The sequence below is a fragment of the Mustela erminea genome, chromosome X (genome assembly GCF_009829155.1).
Source record: "Mustela erminea isolate mMusErm1 chromosome X, mMusErm1.Pri, whole genome shotgun sequence".
In the NCBI taxonomy this organism is placed as follows: domain Eukaryota; kingdom Metazoa; phylum Chordata; class Mammalia; order Carnivora; family Mustelidae; genus Mustela; species Mustela erminea.
In genome coordinates, this window is record NC_045635.1 from 57450808 (window position 1) to 57469507 (window position 18700).

Consider the following 18700-nt stretch of genomic DNA (forward strand, 5'->3'; position numbering starts at 1 on the left):
GGGAGCTCCTTCTCTGAGACCACAGTCACTTTTGTCAGCATTATCTAAATACTTTGAGGATAGTATGGCCTCAGGGAATTCTACTCTGGAGTGGCCAAGGATGATTTCTCTGAGGGTCACACATCTGGGCTGAGGTATAATTAAGCATGCTGCCCAAATATATATCAACTCCATAGCTTCAGAATACACATGGGATGCTGGTCATGGCATGGTAGAACACTCTTGGCACTACAAGATAAAATACTTGACCTGGTGGTCTGGGGTCCTAGCAGCTTGTGAGACTGCTGTGAATACTAAGATCATGGCTTCTGAAGGCCTGAACTAGGATGGAGCTCTCAGAATCAGTTCTTGCCATACCAGCCAATAGCACTATAGCCACAGAAAGTCCTAGCTTTGGTTAAAATGAAAAGAGGAGAAGTACAAGTCAGAGAGCTGGGATTGAGTGTAAGATTTTACCTGAGGATTAGACTAGGCCATAAGATAACATGGGAAAAGGGGGGAGGATGTAAAGTAAGTCATAAGTTTGAGGCCAAGAAAATAAAAAACAGAGGTTAGTAAACAGTGCACAGCTGGTCAATGAAAGTGGTTCAGGATGTAGGCTGCAAGGTATGTCAGAGGTCTGTTCCAACTATGTGGTTTGAGATTTGGGTGGAACTGGGGTTGGCTGAGGCTAGGAATCCAATTGCGCATGATGAGACATGGCAGATATTCCTCCACTTGCCTTTGGGGTTACAGATGAAGGTATTATGTCTCCTGGTGCCTGAAGTTTCCAGTCTTATGTGGTCATGATTTCCAGTACTTAGTTGTCTTAGAGGAATTTTAATTTACTATTTTGAAGGGTGAGTAAAGTCTTCCTATTTCCCCAAGGATTTCTGTCAATAACAATTCAGTGCATGCATACCTCTGGCCCAGATACAAAGTATCCCCATTTGATATAGACTGGACCCTGGAAATGAGGAAATAACCCTGTCCCTCCAACTCCCAGGAGGAAGAAGCTTCCTGAGCTTATGCTCCAAGAAAATCATCCCAGACACCACATAACTGACCAGAATTTTAGCTACTAACAGGGTGAGTTGGACAGGTGCCTGAGGGGCCCACATTAAGTGCTGACAGTAGATTGAGATGAAAGCCACTGCTTTACAGTGGAAAAGACAGGGAGTGAGTGACCACAAAAATTAGCACATTATCGTGGCCTCTGAGGAAGAAGTTCACGTGTAACAAACTTCTTAGCAAGACTCATGATGGTGATGATGATAATGATGATGATGGAATGGCTACCACTTACTGAGCACGTATTGTAGATCAGACACTATACTAAATTTTAAATTAATATGTTTTATATTAATTGTCTCACTTAATCAATACAGTAATCCTGGGAGGCTCTTATTATCCTCATTTTTACAGTTAAAGAAACAAAAACTTAGAATGGCTCATTAATTTGTCCAAAGTTACCCACTAGCTAGTAATGGGCTAAGTCCAAATTCAAATACATGCAATCTGAGCTCAGATCCTGAGCTCCTAATTTTTATTTATTTATTTATTTATTTTTGCTATGTTGCCAATAGAATGTATCCATTCATAATACAAGATTGGGACAGAGAATCAGTAAGGTCTGATAGAGCAGATCCCCATGAATAAAACTTCGCATTATTCTGGAATATACTGTGGCCTAGATTGGCAAGCAAGCCCTATATATGAAAATGGGGCAGGCATGAAGATAGGATAGGGGAAAGAGCAGGCCCAGGAATTCAACTGCCCCATGACATAGATTCAATGATGCCTCTCAAAACATGTGTTCTTGGCACATGTTTTAGTAATAGTAATAGATGGTAGAATCACCCAAATATGTGCACTCTTTTTAGCTGCAGGAAGAGCCCAAGTAATAGTCCTATTTATACTAGAAAATATCTGTGGCCTCAAGTTCACATTCTTAGCCATATCCACTGAGTGGATCTTTAAAAATATTTTATTTTATTTAAATTCAATTAATTAACATACAGTGTATAATTAGTTTCAGAGGTACAGTTTAGTGATTCATCAGTTGTATATAACACCCAGTGCTCATTACATCACATGCCCTACTTAGTGCCCATCACCCAGTTACCCCATGCCACCACCCACCTCTCCTCCAGCAACCCTCAGTTTGTTTTCTATAGTTAAGTCTCTTATGGTTTATCTCTCCCTCTGATTTCATCTTATTTTATTTTTCCCTCCCTTCCACTGTGTTCACCTGTTTTGTTTCTTAAATTCCACATATCAGTGAAATCATATAATTGTCTTTCTCTGATTGACTTATTTCAATTAGCATAAGACCCTTTAGTTCCATCCATGTCATTGCAAATGGTTAAGATTTCGTTTTTTGATAGCTGAGAAATATTCCATTGTATATATATATATATATATATATATATACCACATCTTCTTTATCCATTTATTTATCAGTGAACATCTGGGATCTTTCCATAGTTTGGTTATTGTGAACATTGTTGCCATGAACATTGGGGTACAGATACCCCTTTGGATCACTACATTTGTATCTTTTGGATAAATACTTAGTAGTGCAATTTGCTGGGTCATAGGGTAGCTCTAATTTTAACTTTTTGAGGAACCTCTATACTGTTTTCCAGAGTGACTGTACTAGTTTGCATTCCCACCAACACTGTAAGAGGCTTCCCCTTTCTCCACGTACTCACCAATATTTGTTGTTTTCTGACTTGTTAATTTTAGCCATTCTGACTGGTATAAGGTGGTATCTCATTGTGGTTTTGATTTGTATTTCCCTGATGCCAAGCGATTTGGAGCATTTTTCCATGTATCTTCCGGCCATTTATATGTCTTCTTTGGAGAAATGTCTGTTCATGTCTTCTGCCCATTTCTTGACTGGATTATTTGTTCTTTGAGTGTTGAGTTTGAGAAGTACTCTGTAGCTTTTGGATGCTAGCCCTTTATAAGTCATTTACAAATATCTTCTCTCTGTAGGTTGTCTTTTGGTTTTGCTGACTGTTTGCTTTGTTGTGCCAAAGCTTCTTATCTCTATTAAGTCCCAATAGTTAATTTTTGGTTTCCCTTCATGTCTAGCAAGAAATCACTGTGGCCGAGGTCACAGAGGTTGCTACCTGTGTTCTCCTGTAGGATTTTGATGGATTCCTGTTGCACATTTAGGTCTTTCATCCATTTTGAGTTTATCTATGTGTATGGTGTAAGAAAATGATCCAGTTTCATTCTTCTGCAAGTGGCTCTCCAATTTTCCCAATACAATTTGTAGAAGAGACTGTCTTTCCCCCACTTAATATCCTTTCCTCCTTATTGAAGATTAGTTGGCCATAGAGCTGAGGGTCCATTTCTGGGTTCTCTCTTCTGTTCCATTGATCTACACGTCTGTTTTTGTGCCACTGAGTACCTACTTAATGAAATTTCCCACTTGGAACACCTGAGAGAATTCATTGTGTAGGAGCCCTGTCAAAGCCTTCTGAAAGTACCTACCAAGAAAGTGGCATCATCCTAAAGAGGGCTTGCACAAGACTGTGGAATTCCAAGGCAAAAAAAAAAAAAAAAAGCCAACTTGTTCCACCTAGACTCTTAGTGGCACATCACCTTTGGTAGAAATCAATACATTACTTTTAATTTTTCCATGAATCCAGCATAACCACCATGCAGGGGAGATTTTCATGAGCATGCACTTGGAAAATCCAGTGTTTTGTCCTCTCTAATCAAGCTAGAAATCCTTCATCTTTGCTTCCATACTATAAAGTCAAAGCATTACAAAGCTTCATCACAAATCCAGGGGGCTTATCACCATGCAACTGTTCTCATGGTGGTTAGTGTGGTTATAGATTTTTAAAAAAGCCATGCTATGCGATTGATAGTCTTTATTCCTCATGTTCACCCTGATATTTTCTGGAGATTCTTAAGAATCCAATAAGTCCACAATCCACATTACTAGTTAACCCCAGAATATTGTCACATGTCCTTTCAGTGAGCTTGTCAGACATTTAAGCCAATTTATCTGCCTCTAAGTTACCTGGAATGCTGACTAAGAAAATAGCCTTCTATAATAATAGAACTTTTCAGAAAAAGGAGAACTGCTTCTGTACTAGGATTTTGACTATACCACATGTTGATATACCAGAGCCCATATTTGAATAAGATAGCATGGTAGTCATCAATGCTGTTCACCAGTAATTTTTGGTTTTCCTTCTTCAGGCACAGAGTAGAATTGTACTTCCTTCTCTCCCTTAAAGTTAAGCATGGCCATATGACTTTCTTTGGCCAGTGAAAAATGAGTAGAATTGACATAGGTCACTTCTCTGTGGAAACTTAAAGGATCAGTGAGTAATTCAGCTGTTCTCCCTTGATGCAACAGTTTATGGAAATGATTTGAGATGGAAGCTCTGTCAGCTTGGGTCTTCAATGACTATGATAAGTAGAGTTCGCAGCTGACCCACAATGCACATGTAGCATAAACAAGAAATAAACCTTTATTGTATTCGTTTTAGGGACTGTCACTACAGCAAAACCTAAACTATCCTGACTAATACAGACAAGTATTTTTTCTCTCAGAGATGAAAGGTTCAGGAATTTAAGGATACAGATAAGACCTTAGGATTTCAGCTTTTCTGACTCCATTCCTCACTAAGACTTCAGCTCTTCGAGTAGAAGATAAGAATGGAAAATTATGACTTTGGCAGAATTACTTAGCCTCAACACAGTGACTATAAGTAACCACTTCCTGTTTTGAATAATCTCAGCTTCTTGGGCCAGCTTAAAGAGTTATTCACAAAGTTGGACCTAGAGGAGATGTTTGTGAATACGGGAAGGTGGTGAGTGGAAAATAGCCTTCCAGTTATCTTTGAGGGCCTTGTCTTGCCAAACCAGCCTGAATCACCCCTGGAGCATGTGGCCAATGGCCAATAATGGTGGTCCTTCCCACTTTAGCTCTTATTTTCTCCCTTTCAGCGTTCCCCAATTTTCTACTCTGACTATGTCTTTCATTTCTAGTCTTACTCTTCCACTTTGGACTCAACTTCCCTGATTTTTTCTGACGCTTGGTGTTTACTTATTGGATCTTGCCACCCCTGGACACCACAAAACAACAGCAGCCACAGTATTTCCCATTACTGAACACCCATTATGTTCCAGGCACTGTACTAAGTGTTGCCTCATCTAATTTGAATCTCAAAATAGCTCCTCCCAAAAGTAGGTTTTGTCAGAGTTTCCATTTTATAAATGAGAAAAAAAAATGAAGCTCAGAGAGAATAAGTGAGCTAGTGAATGATAATTCCAGAGTTCCAATTAATTGTATCCCATGTCACCCTAAAATCCATAGTTTACCAACTTTACAAGCATTCAGCTCTGGCCCTTGGATCTTAAACTATAGTAGCTACCTGACCACTGCCTAACTTTTCAAAGGGGTCTGTCTCAGCCTTTGGTAGATAATCAGTCACTACAGACACTTAGGGCAGTTTGAATAATCAATGTTGCCCTTAGCAACAAATTCTGGATTGACTTTTCTAGCATCCTGGACCAAGGGGCTATGGTAAACCTGGATTATATTACCATTTATTCTCCAAAACTTACCCCCAAAGTCCCCCAATCTGGGAAAGCCCAAGTCATCCCTACAGCATCACCTCTGAGCCCACACAAAATTATATGCCTGAAAGGCTGAAAATCTTATTCATGGACGTGGGCTTGTCAAATAGCTTCCCAAGCCATCCAGGAAATATTTAAGGGCTTACTGAGATTATAGAGGCTCACAACCTATCTGTTTTTCCAGGCTGTTTCTGTGATCCATGCCACTGATGGGCTTCCTAGTAGTTACAAGAGAACTGTTCTATCAAAAAAGGCCTCTGAACACTGGTAGAGGGTACTTTGTCTCTCGTTCTTGTTTTTCTAGAAAGCTGATTACAGTGAAGATAAACTCTATAGGATGGGAACAAAAGCTGCTTCAGATGCCTATAAGACTTACCTTGGGGGACTCTAGACAATCTCTGACCACAAGGTCAAAACATCACATTCTTAAGCAGCTTCCTCTCAGTCCACATCAATGCAGTTGGTCGCTTTCCTTAGATATTTCAGATGCAAATCACCATCTCATTGTGAGTTCCTCCTTGCTGAGATACTGTGGCCCCAAAGACACAAGAAAAGTTATGTGACAAATAGATAAATGTATAAACCATCAAGATAAGGTTTATATATTTATATATATACAAGATATACATATCTTATATATACAAGATAAGGTTTTCCACAATATCTTTCAAAGACTAGAAGAATGGGAGGTAAAAGAGGCCACTCCACCAGAAGACCACAGCCCATCCTATCAAGGGAAGACTTCAGACATATCAACCATTACACAGTCCTAGTTGTGCCTCCATAGACTTCTGGTGGCCAAAGAAGACTTGAACCTCACAAGACATTGGTATGAATGGGAGTTTACAAATCCAGGAGGCTATTGGGGCTATCAAAGTCCCATCGAGATCACTGCAACACTTTCTAACAGGAGATGCTTACCTCATGATCTGTGCTGAGCCTCATTTCCTTCCCAGGGCCATACAGCCTTATGGTGGTGGTAGGTGCTCTCACCATGGTGGTATATTTTACTTTGCTCCAAATTTTCATCAATCCCAGCTACTGCTGCCTTGCAAACCAGGAAATTCAATTTTGTCTCACAAGTTTGTACGTTTGACAGTTTTCAAAACCCTCTCTGTTCACATTAGATTATCACCTACCATCCACAAACAAGACTATATACTGAGTCTGACAGCAGAATCATAGAAGGGTACCTCCTGATATAGACATTACAACTACCATGGAGGCTCCACCTACATCCTGATCATAAAGTCAATATCTAAGAACTTTTCTTTCTTCACTCAGCATACCCTCGCCTAATTACAGGCTTCACTCTCTGTTCCTCAAACCACAGAGTACCATCATAGCTACAGACCACCCAGAAAAACCTAGCATAAATTATGTATGATATAGCAAGAAGCTATATTAGGCATCAAACATCAGCCAAAGCGTGGCTTGTAGGCAGCAACAGATCCATTCAAAAGACTAAAGAGGTGGTTCTATATAGCACTGAATCAGATATGATTTTTTGTAAAGCATCCATTGTGCAAGTCCCTCAACTGTGCTTACTACATTTTTGGAGATGGTCCCTTTAATGATGTATAAGGAGTAAGGCTATAGTAGTCTAATATGGGCACCAAAGAAAACCTTCCCTAACCCTGTGAAAGGCTTATGCTTTAATGGAGGCCCTGAGTTTATAAACCTTTTTAAAAAACAAACTGCAGGGACGCCTGGGTGGCTCAGTTGGTTAAGCCGCTGCCTTCGGCTCAGGTCATGATTCCAAGGTCCTGGGATCGAGTCCCACATCGGGCTCCTTGCCCGGCGGGGAGCCTGCTTCTCTCGCCTCTGCCTGCCTCTCTGCCTGCTTGTGTGTACTCTCTCTCTCTATCTCTGGCAAATAAATAAAATCTTAAAAAAAAAACTGCAAATTCGAATACAGCTCCTTTTTAACTCTTTTTTTGCCATTATTGCCATTAATTATTTTAAAAAATATTTTTAAATTTATTTGAGAGAAAGAGAGAGAGCACAAGCATGGAAGAGAGGCAGGGGGAGAGGGAGAAGCAGACTCCCTGCTGAGTAGGGAGTCAGACATAGGGCTTGATCCCAGAACCCTGAGATCATGATGTGAGCAGATGCTTAACTGACTGAACCCCCAGGTGCACTTGTCTTTACTTTTTATACACTACAATTTCACTGACACAATTTTGTTATTATTGTTTTATGCATTCATCTTTTAAATTAGGGAAGAAAAAAGTAAAATCATATACTTTATACTGTCTTTATATTTATCTATGCAATTACCTTTACCATTGCGCTTTATTTCTTCATATGAATCCCAATTACCATCTACTATCTTTTCTTTTCAGTTTGAAGTAATAATTCCTTTTGGTATTTCTTGTACATAGCTACTGGTGACAGATTCTCTTAGTATTTGCTTATGTGGGAATAGATTTATCTTTTATTTTTCAAAGATAATACTGCTGAATATAGAATTATTGATTCACAGTCTTTTTCTTTTTCTTCTTTTTTAACTTATTTTACATAAATTTGATTAGTTAACATATAGTGTATCATTAGTTTCATATATAGAGTTCAGTAATTCATCAGGTGTTTATAATACCTAGTGCTCATTATATTACATGTCCTCTTTAATGCCCATCAACCAATTACCTCATCACCCACCACATTCCCTCCAGAAATCCTGTTTGTTTCCTATAGGTAGAGAGTGTCTTATGGTTTGTCTCCCTCTCTGTTTCATCTTATTTTGTTTCCCTTCCCATCCCCTCTGATCCTGTTTAGTTTCATAAATTACACAGATGAGTTAAACAATATAATTGTCTTTCTCTTATTGATTTATTTCGCTTAGCATAAGACACTCCAGTTCCATCCACATCAATTAAAATGGTAAGATATCATCTTTTCTGATGGCTGTGTAATATTCCATTGTGTACATATACACCAAATTTTCTTTTTCTTTCAAAACTTTAAATATACCATCACATAGTCTTCTGGTTTTCTTTGTTTCCGATGAAAAGTCAGGGATCATTTGTATGTGATAAGTCATTTTTCTCTTTCTGCTTTCAAGTTTTTCTCTTTGACCTTGGCTTTCCTCAATGTGATTATGATGTGTCTAGGTGTGGATCTCTCTGTATTTCTTATATTTGGAAGTCATTGACTTTCTTGGATATGTAGATTAGTATTTATCATCAAATTTGGAAAGTTTTCAGTTATTATTTATTCAAATTTTTCTTTACCCTTTTCTCTCTCTCCCCTCCTTCAAGGATTCTCATTATGCATATGTTGGCATATTTGATGGTGTTCCCCTGGTCCCTCAGGCACTTTCATACTTCTTCATTCTTTTCTTTTTCTGCTTCTCAGAGTAGATAATTTGAATCAACTTGTGTTTAAGCTCACTAATTCTTTCTATTGCCAGTTCAAATCTCTATTCCCCTAACAACAGAGTATCAAAATATGTGACCAATAAAACCAGGATCTAATTGATATCTATGGAATATTTTATACAACAGCTTGATACATGTTTTTCTCAAGTTCACATGCAACATTCACCAGATGGACCACATTATTGGCCATAAAACTCACCTTAACATGTTTAAACTGAAAGAAATTATTCGAAGTATGCTCTCAAATAAAAAAAGAATTAAACTAGTAATCAATAACAGAAAGATAGCTGGAAAATCCCAAAATATTTAACAACACAGCTCTTTAAAAAAGTGATCTCAAAAGAAACTTTAAAATGTGAAAATACAACTTATCAAAATTTATGGGATACATAAAAGTGCTTAGAAGGAAAATTAAGCATTGAATGCATACTTAGGAAAAAAGGAAGATTTAAAAGGAATAAACCAAGGTTACAGCTTTGGCCAATTTATTTTTGACAAAGGTACAAAGGCAGTTCAATGAAGGAAGAATGTTTTCAACAAATTGTGCTGGACCAATTGTATATCCATGTACAAAAAAAAGTGAAATGAAATAAAACAAAGAACTTTAACCTAAACCTCATATCTCATAAACAACATAATTCAAAATGGAAAATAAACTTAAATGTAAAATTTTAAACTATAAAACTGAGGAAAAAAACACAGGATAAAATCTTTGTGACCCAATGGAGGTAGAGTTCTTACATGATGCCAAACTATGATCCATAAAGGAGGAAGTTGGTAAGTTATATTTCATCAAAATTAAAAGTTTTTGTTTTGGTATAACTCTCAACTCTATGGTCAAATAATCTTTGACAAAGTAGGAAAAAATATACAGTGGAAAAAAGACAGTCTCCTCAATGAATGGTGCTGGGAAAATTGGACAGCTATGTGTAGAAGAATGAAACTCGACCATTCTCTTACACCATACACAAAGATAAAGTCAAAATGGATTAAAGATCTCAATGTCAGGCAGGAATCTATCAGAATCCTAGAGGAGAACATAAGCAGTGACCTCTACGAATTGGCCACAGCAACTTCTTTTAAGACATGTCTCCAATGGCAAAAGAAACAAAAGTGAAAATGAACTTTTGGGACTTCATCAAGATCAAAAGCTTCTGCTCAGCAAAGGAAACAGTTAACAAAACAAAGAGGCAACCCAAGGAATGGGAGAAGGTATTTGCAAATGAGGAATGGGAGAAGGTATTTGCAAATGACACTAAGACAAAGGGCTGATATCCAAGATCTATAAAGAACTCCTCAAACTCAACACACACGAAACAATCATGTCAAAAACTGGGCAGAAGACATGAGCAGACACTACTCCAAAGAAGATATACAAATGACTAACAGACACATAAAAAATGTTCATCTTCACTAGCCATCAAGGAAATTCAAATCAAAACCACATTGAGGGGCGCCTGGGTGGCTCAGTGGGTTAAGCCACTGCCTTCGGCTCAGGTCATGATCTCAGGGTCCTGGGATCGAGTCCCGCATCGGGCTCTCTGCTCAGCAGGGAGCCTGCTTCCTCCTCTCTCTCTCTCTCTCTGCCTGCCTCTCTGCCTACTTGTGATCTCTCTCTGTCAAATAAATAAATAAAATCTTTAAAAAAAAAAAACCACATTGAGATACCACCTTACACCAGTTAGAATGGCCAAAATTAACAAAGACAGTAAACACAGTGTGTTGGAGAGGATGTGGAGAAAGGGGAGCCCTCTTATACTGTTGGTGGGAATGCAAGTTGGTGCAGCCACTTTGGAAAACAGTGTGGAGATTCCTTAAGAAATTAAAAATAGAGCTTCCCTATGACCCTGCAATTGCATTACTGGGCATTTACCTCAAAGATACTGATGTAGTGAAAAGAAGGGCCATCTGTACCCCTATGTTCATAGCAGCAATGGCCACAGTCGCCAAACTATGAAAAGAACCAAGATGCCCTTCAATGGATGAATGGGTAAAGAATATATGGTCCATATATTCAGTGGAGCATTATGCCTCCACAAAATATGCTTCTTGAGGGTTTTGGAGGGGAGAGGGGTTGGAGGCTGGGTCAGCCTGGTGGTGGGTATTATGGAGGGCACGTATTGCATGGAGCACTGGGTGTGCTGCATAAACAATGAATTCTGGAACAATGAAAAGAAAAAGAAATGAAATCTTGCCATTTGCGATGAGAGGGATGGAACTAGAGCGTATCATGCTTAGTGAAATAAGTCAAGTGGAGAAAGACAACTATCATATGATCTCCCTGATATGAGGAAGTGGTGATGCAACATGGGGGGTTTAGGGAGTAGGAGAAGAATAAATGAAACAAGATGGGATTGGGAGGGAGACAAACCATAAGTGACTCTTAATCTCACAAAGCAAACTGAGGGTTGCTGGGGGGAGGGGGGTTGGGAGAAGGGGGATGGGGTTATGGACATTGGGGAGGGTATGTGCTATGGTGAGTGCTATGAAGTGTGTAAACCTGGCTATTCACAGACCTGTACCCCGGGGGATAAAAATATATTATATGATTATAAAAAATAAAAAATAAAATAAAATAAAATGAAAAACAAATTAAAAGTTTTTGCTCTGCAAAAGAAACTATTAAAAGAATGAAAATACAAGCTACAATCTTGAAAAAATATTTGCAAACTGAATATCCAACAAAGTCATCATATCTAGAATATATAACAAACTCTCAAAACCCAATAGTAAGAAAACAACCCAATCAGGGGGAGGAGTCAAGATGGTGGAAAAATAGCAGGCTGAGACCACATCAGGTAGCAGGAGATCAGCTAGGTAGCTTATCAAAGCAGTGCAAAACCCTACAAATCCAACAGGAGATTGAAGAGAAGAAAAGCAACAATTCTAGAAACAGAAAATTGACCACTTTCTGAAAGGTAGGACCGGCAGAGCAGTGAACCTAAAGCAACGGGAAGATAGACTGCAGGGGGAGGGGCTGGCTCCTGCCAAGCGGGGGAAACAATGAGCATAAAATCAGGACTTTTAAACATCTGCTCCACTGAGGGACATTGCTCCAGAGGCTAAACCGGCGTGAAGCCCACGTGGGGTCAGCATGGCCCCAGGTCCAGCGTGGTCACAGAAGGATCGGGGGTGCCTGAGTGTCACAGAGCTTGCAGGTAATAGAGCAGGGAAGCCAGCTACAGAGAGAGCCAAGGAGTGAGCTCTCAACTAAGGGTTACCTTGAACCTAATCCGTGGCACAGGCCACTGCTCTGTGACAGGGTCTCCACAAGATCCGGGGAGACACCCACTGGAAGAGCTCAGAGATCTATGGGGTTCAGAGACTCCAGGCAGAGCTGTGTGCCAGAAACAGAGATGCTTGGTCACAGTCTGGGTGAGCTCAGAGCACAGCCAGAGGACAGGGAAACGGGAGTGATTGAGCACTTTTCTCTGAGGGTGCACTGAGGAGGGGTTCCTGAGCTATCGGCTCCTCCAGGCCAGAGATTGGGAGGCCACCATTTTCATTCCCATCCTCTGGAACTCTACAGAAAGTGTTCAGGGAACAAAACCTCCTGAAAGTGAACTGGAGCAGATTACATAGCCTGGTCCCTGGTAAGGGCTCTGCAATTCTGCCTTGGGCAAAGACGCTTGAGAAGCACTACAACAGGCCCCTCCCCCAGAGGATCAACAAGAAATTCAGCCAAGACCAAGTTCACTTACCAAGGAGAACAGTGGAATTTCAGAGGAGGAGAAAGCAAAGCATGGAATTCATGGCTTTCTCTCCATGATTCTTTAGTCTTGTAACATTAATTTTTTTTTCTTTTCCTAAATTTTTTTAAACTGTTACCCTTTCCTCTTTTAATGTTCTTTAAATAGTTTAACAATACCTTTCATTAAAAAAATATTTTTGAACCTTCATTTTTATAGTCATCTTTTATCCTTCATTGTATCTATTTTTTTTTGTATATGCATAAGGTTTTTTCTTCTAAAAAATTTGGGGTACAACTTTATCTAATAGATCAAAATATACCCTAAATCTAGTTCCAGGCTTGTTCTAGTCTCCAGCTAGAGCAAATTCTCTCCACTTTCTTTTTCTTTATTCTTCCAACTAACTTAATCAACTCCATTTTTAGAAATTTAAAAAAAATATTTTTTTCATCTTTATAGGCATATTCCTCCCTTCATTGTGTTTACCCTTATATATGTTTTCTGTTCTCTAAAATTTTGGGAGGTAGTTTCTTCTAAGAGACCAAAATACTCCCAAAATTAAGTGGGTGACCCTGTTCTAGTTACCAGTCTAATATATATATATTTTTTTTTCTTTTTTTATATTTTTTCTTTATTTGTTTTCTTTTTAAAATTTTTTTTCTGAACTTATTTTTATCCCCTTTCTCCCCCCCGCTCCATGATTTGGGGGTCTCTTTTGATTTGGTTAAAGTGCATTTTGCTGGGGTCTTTGCCACCCTTTTAGTGTTTTATTTGCTCCTTCATATATTCTTACCTGGACAAAATGACAAGACAGAAAAACTCACCACAAAAAAAAATAAAATAAAATAGAAGAGGCAGTACCAAAGGCTAAGGACCTAATCAATATGGACATTGATAATACATCAGATCTAGAGTTCAGAATGATGATTCTCAAAGTTCCAGCCAGGTTCAAAAAAGGCATGGAAGATATTAGAGAAACCCTCTCTGGAAAAATAAAAGCCTTTTCTGGAGAAATAGAAGAATCAAAATCTAACCAACTTGAAATAAAAAAAGTTATTAATGAGGTGCAGTAAAAAATGGAGGCTCTTACTGCTAGGATAAATGAGGCAGAAGAAAGAATTAGTGATACAGAAGACCAAAAGACAGAGAATAAAGAAGCTGAGCAAAAGAAAGACAACTACTGGACCATGAGGGAGAATTTGAGAGATAAGTGACACCATAAGATGAAACAACATTAGAATAATTGGGATTCTAGAAGAAGAAAGAGAGAGGGGAGCAGAAGGTATATTGGAGAAAATTATTGTACAGAAGTTCCTTAATATGGCAAAGGGAACAAGCATCAAAATCCAGAAGGTGCAGAGAAGCCCCCTCAAACTCAATAAGAATAGGTCCACACCTCATCACCTAATACTAAAATTTACGTCTTAGCAACAAAGAGAAAATCCTGAAAGCAGCCTGGGAAAAAAAAGTCTGTAACATACAATGGTAAAAATATTAGATTGGCAGTGGACTTATCCAGAGAGACCTGGCAGGCCAGAAGGAACTGGCATGATATATTCAGAGCACTAAATGAGAAAAACATTCAGCCAAGAATACTATATCCAGCTAGGCTATCATTGAAAATAGGAGAGATAAAAAGCTTCCAGGACAAACAAAAACTGAAAGACTTTGCAAACACCAAACCAGCTCTACAGGAAATATTGAAAGGGGTCCTCTAAGCAAAGAGACCATAAAAGTAGTAGATCAGAAAGGAACAGAGACAATATACAGTAACAGTCACCTTACAGGCAATACAATGGCACTTGATTCATATTTCTCAATAGTTACCCTGAATGTGAATGGGTTAATTGCCCCCAATCGAAAGACACAGGGTATCAGAATGGATAAAAAAAAAAATCAGTATGCTACCTACAAGAAACTCATTTTAGACTGAAGACACTTCCAGATTTAAAGTGAGGGGGTGGAAAACAATTTGCTAATGGACATGAGAAAAAAGCTGGGGTGGTAATTCTTACATCAGATGATTAGATTTTAAGCCAAAGACTATAATAAGAGATGAGGAAGGACACTATATCATACTCAAAGGGTCGTCCAACAAGAAGACCTAGCAACTTAAAATATCTATGCCCCTAACATGGGAGCAGCCAACGATATAAACCTATTAATAACAAGATCAAACAAACACGTCGACAATAATACAATAATAGTAGGGGACTTTAACACCCCCCTCACTGAAAGAGACAGATCATCCAAGCAAAAGATCAACAAGGAAATAAAGACCTTAAATGACACACTGGACCAGATGGACATCACAGATATATTCAGAACATTTCATCCCAAAGCAACAGAATACACATTCTTCTCTAGTGTACATGGAACATTCTCCAGAATAGATCACATCCTAGGTCATAAATCAGGTCTCAACTGGTATCAAAAGATTGGGATCATTTCCTGCATATTTTCAGACCACTATGCTTTGAAACTAGAACTCAATCACAAGAGGAAATTTGGAAAGAACCCAAATACATGGAGACTAAACAGCATCCTTCTAAAGAATGAATGGTTCAACCAGGAAATTAAAGAATACTTTTAAAAATTCGTGGAGGGCGCCTGGGTGGCTCAGTGGGTTAAGCCTCTGCCTTCGGCTCAGGTCATGATCTCAGGGTCCTGGGATCGAGTCCCGCATCGGGCTCTCTGCTGGGCAGGGAGCCTGCTTCTTCCCCTCTCTCTCTGCCTGCCTCTCTACCTACTTGTGATCTCTATCTGTCAAATAAATAAATAAATAAAATCTTTAAAAATTCGTGGAAACAAATGAAAATGAAAACACAACTGTTCAAAATCTGTGGGACACAACAAAGGCAGTCCTGAGAGGAAAATATATAGTGATACAAGCCTTTCTCAAGAAACAAGAAAGGTCTCAAATACACAAACTTGGTGATTCACAGACCTGTACCCCTGGGGATAAAAATACGTTATATGTTTATAATAAATAAATAAATAAATAAATAAATAAATAAATAAAATACACAACCTAACCCTACGCCTAAAGGAGCTGGAGAAAGAACAACAAAGAAAGCCTAAACCCAGCAGGAGAAGAGAAATCATAAAGATCAGAGCAAAAATCAATGAAATAGAAACCAATAAACCAAAACAGTAGAACAAATCAATGAAACTAGGAGCTGGTTCTTTGAAAGAATTAATAAGATTGATAAACCCCTGGCCAGATTTATCAAAAAGAAAAGATAAAGGACCCAAATAAATAAAATCATGAATGAAAGAGGAGAGATCATAACCAACACCAAAAAAATACAAACATTATAAGAACATACTATGGGCAACTCTACACCAACAAATTTGACAATCTGAAAGAAATGGATGCATTCCTAGAGACATAAACTACCACAACTGAACCAGGAAGAAATAGAAAACCTGAACAGACCCATAACCAGTAAGGAGATTGAAACAGTCATCAAAAATCTCCAAACAAACAAAAGCCCAGGGCCAGACGGCTTCCCAGGGGAATTCTACCAAACATTTAAAGAAGAATTAACTCCTATTCTCCCGAAACTGTTCTAAAAAATAGAAATGGAAGGAAAACTTCCAAACTCATTTTATGAGGCCAGCATCACCTTGATCCCAAAACCAGACAAGGATCCCACCAAAAAAAAAGAATTACAGACCAATATCCTTCATGAACACAAATGCGAAAATTCTCACCAAAATACTAACCTATACGATCCAACAGTACATTAAAAGGATTATTCACCACGAACAAGTGGGATTCATTCCGGGGCTGCAAGGTTGGTTCAACATCCACAAATCAATCAATGTGATACAATAATAAAAGAAAGAACAAGAACCATATGATACTCTCAATAGATCCTGAAAAAGCATTTGACAAAGTACAGCATCCCATCCTGATGAAAACTCTTCAAAGTGTAGGGATAGAGGGCACATACCTCAATATCATCAAAGCCATCTATGAAAAACCCACCGCAAATATCATTCTCAATGGAGAAAAACTGAAAGCTTTTCCGCTAAGGTCAGGAACACGGCAGGGGATGTTCATTGTCACCACTGCTATTCAACATAGTACTAGAAGTCCTAGCCTCAGCAATTAGACAACAAAAAGAAATTAAAGGCATCCAAATTGGCAAAGGAGAGGTCAAACTATCACTCATTGCAGATGATATGATAGTATATGTAGAAAACCCAAAAGACTCCACTCCAAAACTGTTATAACTTGTACAGGAATTCAGTAAAGTGTCAGGATATAAAATCAATGCACAGAAATCAGTTGCATTGCTTTACACCAACAACAATCAGAAGAAAGAGAAATTAAGGAATCAATCCCATTTACAATTGCACCCAAAACCACAAGATACCTAGGAATAAACTTAACCAAAGAGGCAAAGAATCTGTACTCAGAAAACTATAAAGTACTCATGAAAGTAATTGAGGAAGACATAAAGAAATGGAAAAATGGTCCATGCTCCTGGATTGGAAGAACAAATACTGTGAAAATGTCTATGCTACCTAAAGCAGGCTATACATCCATTTTTTTCAAAGAAATTGGTCAAATAATCCTAAAATTTATACAGAACCAGAAAAGACCTTGAATAGCCAAAGGAATATTGAAAAAGAAAGCCAAAGTTGGCAACATCACAATTCCGGACTTCAAGTTCTATTACGACGCTGTCATCATTCAGACAGTATGGTACTAGCACAAAAACAGACACATAGATCAATGGAACAGAATAGAAAGCCCAGAAATAGACCCTCAAATCTATGGTCAACTAATCTTTGACAAAGCAGGTAAGAGTGTCCAATGGAAAAAAGACAGCCTCTTCAACAAATGGTGTTGGGAAAATTGGACAGCCACATGCAGAAAAATGGAATTGGACCATTTCCTTACACCACACACGAAAATAGACTCAAAATGGATGAAGGACCTCAATGTGAGAAAGGAATCCATCAAAATGTTTGAGGAGAACACAGGCAGCAATCTCTTCGACCTCAGCTGCAGCAACTTCTTCCTAGGAGCATCACCAAAGGCAAGGGAAGCAAAGGCAAAAATGAACTACTGGAACTTCGTCAAGATCAAAAGCTTTTGCACAGCAAAGGATACAGTTAACAAAACCAAAAGACAACTGACAGAATGGGAGAAGATATTTGCAAGTGACATATCAGATAAAGGGCTAAGTATCCAAAATCTATAAAGAGCTTATCAAACTCAACACCCAAAGAACAAATAATCCAATCAAGAAATGGGCAGAGGACATGAACAGACATTTCTTTTTTTTTTTTTAAAGATTATTTATTTATTTATTTATTTATTTGACACAGAGAGAGAGAGATCACAAGTGGGCAGAGAGGCAGGCAGAGAGAGATAGAGAAGGAAGCAGGCTCCCTGCTGAGCAGAGAACCTGAGGTGGGACTTGATTTCAGGACCCTGAGATCATGACCTGAGCCGAAGGCAGTGGCTTAACCCACTGAGCCACCCAGGTGCCGCAAACAGACATTCCGGGCGCCTGGGTGGCTCAGTGGGTTAAAGCCTCTGCTTTTGGCTCGGGTCATGATCCCAGGGTCCTGGGATCAAGCCCCACATCCAGCTCTCTGCTCAGCGGGGTGCCTGCTTCCTCCTCTCTCTGCCTGCCTCTCTGCCTACTTGTGATCTCTGTCTGTCAAATAAATAAATAAATCTTAAAAAAAAAAAAGAAGAAGACATTCAGGTGGCCAACAGACACATGAAAAAAAGCTCCACATCTCTCGGCATCAGGGAAATACAAATCAAAACTACAATGAGATACCACCTCACACCAGTCAGAATAGCTAAAATTAACAAGTCAGGGAATTACAGATGCTGGCGAGGATGCGGAGAAAGGGAAACCCTCCTACACTGTTGGTGGGAATGCAAGTTGGTGCAACCACTCTGGAAAACAGCATGGAGGTTCCTCAAAAAGGTGAAAATAGAGCTACCTTATGACCCGGCAATTGCACTATTGGGTATTTACCCTAAAGATACAAACGTAGTGATCTGAA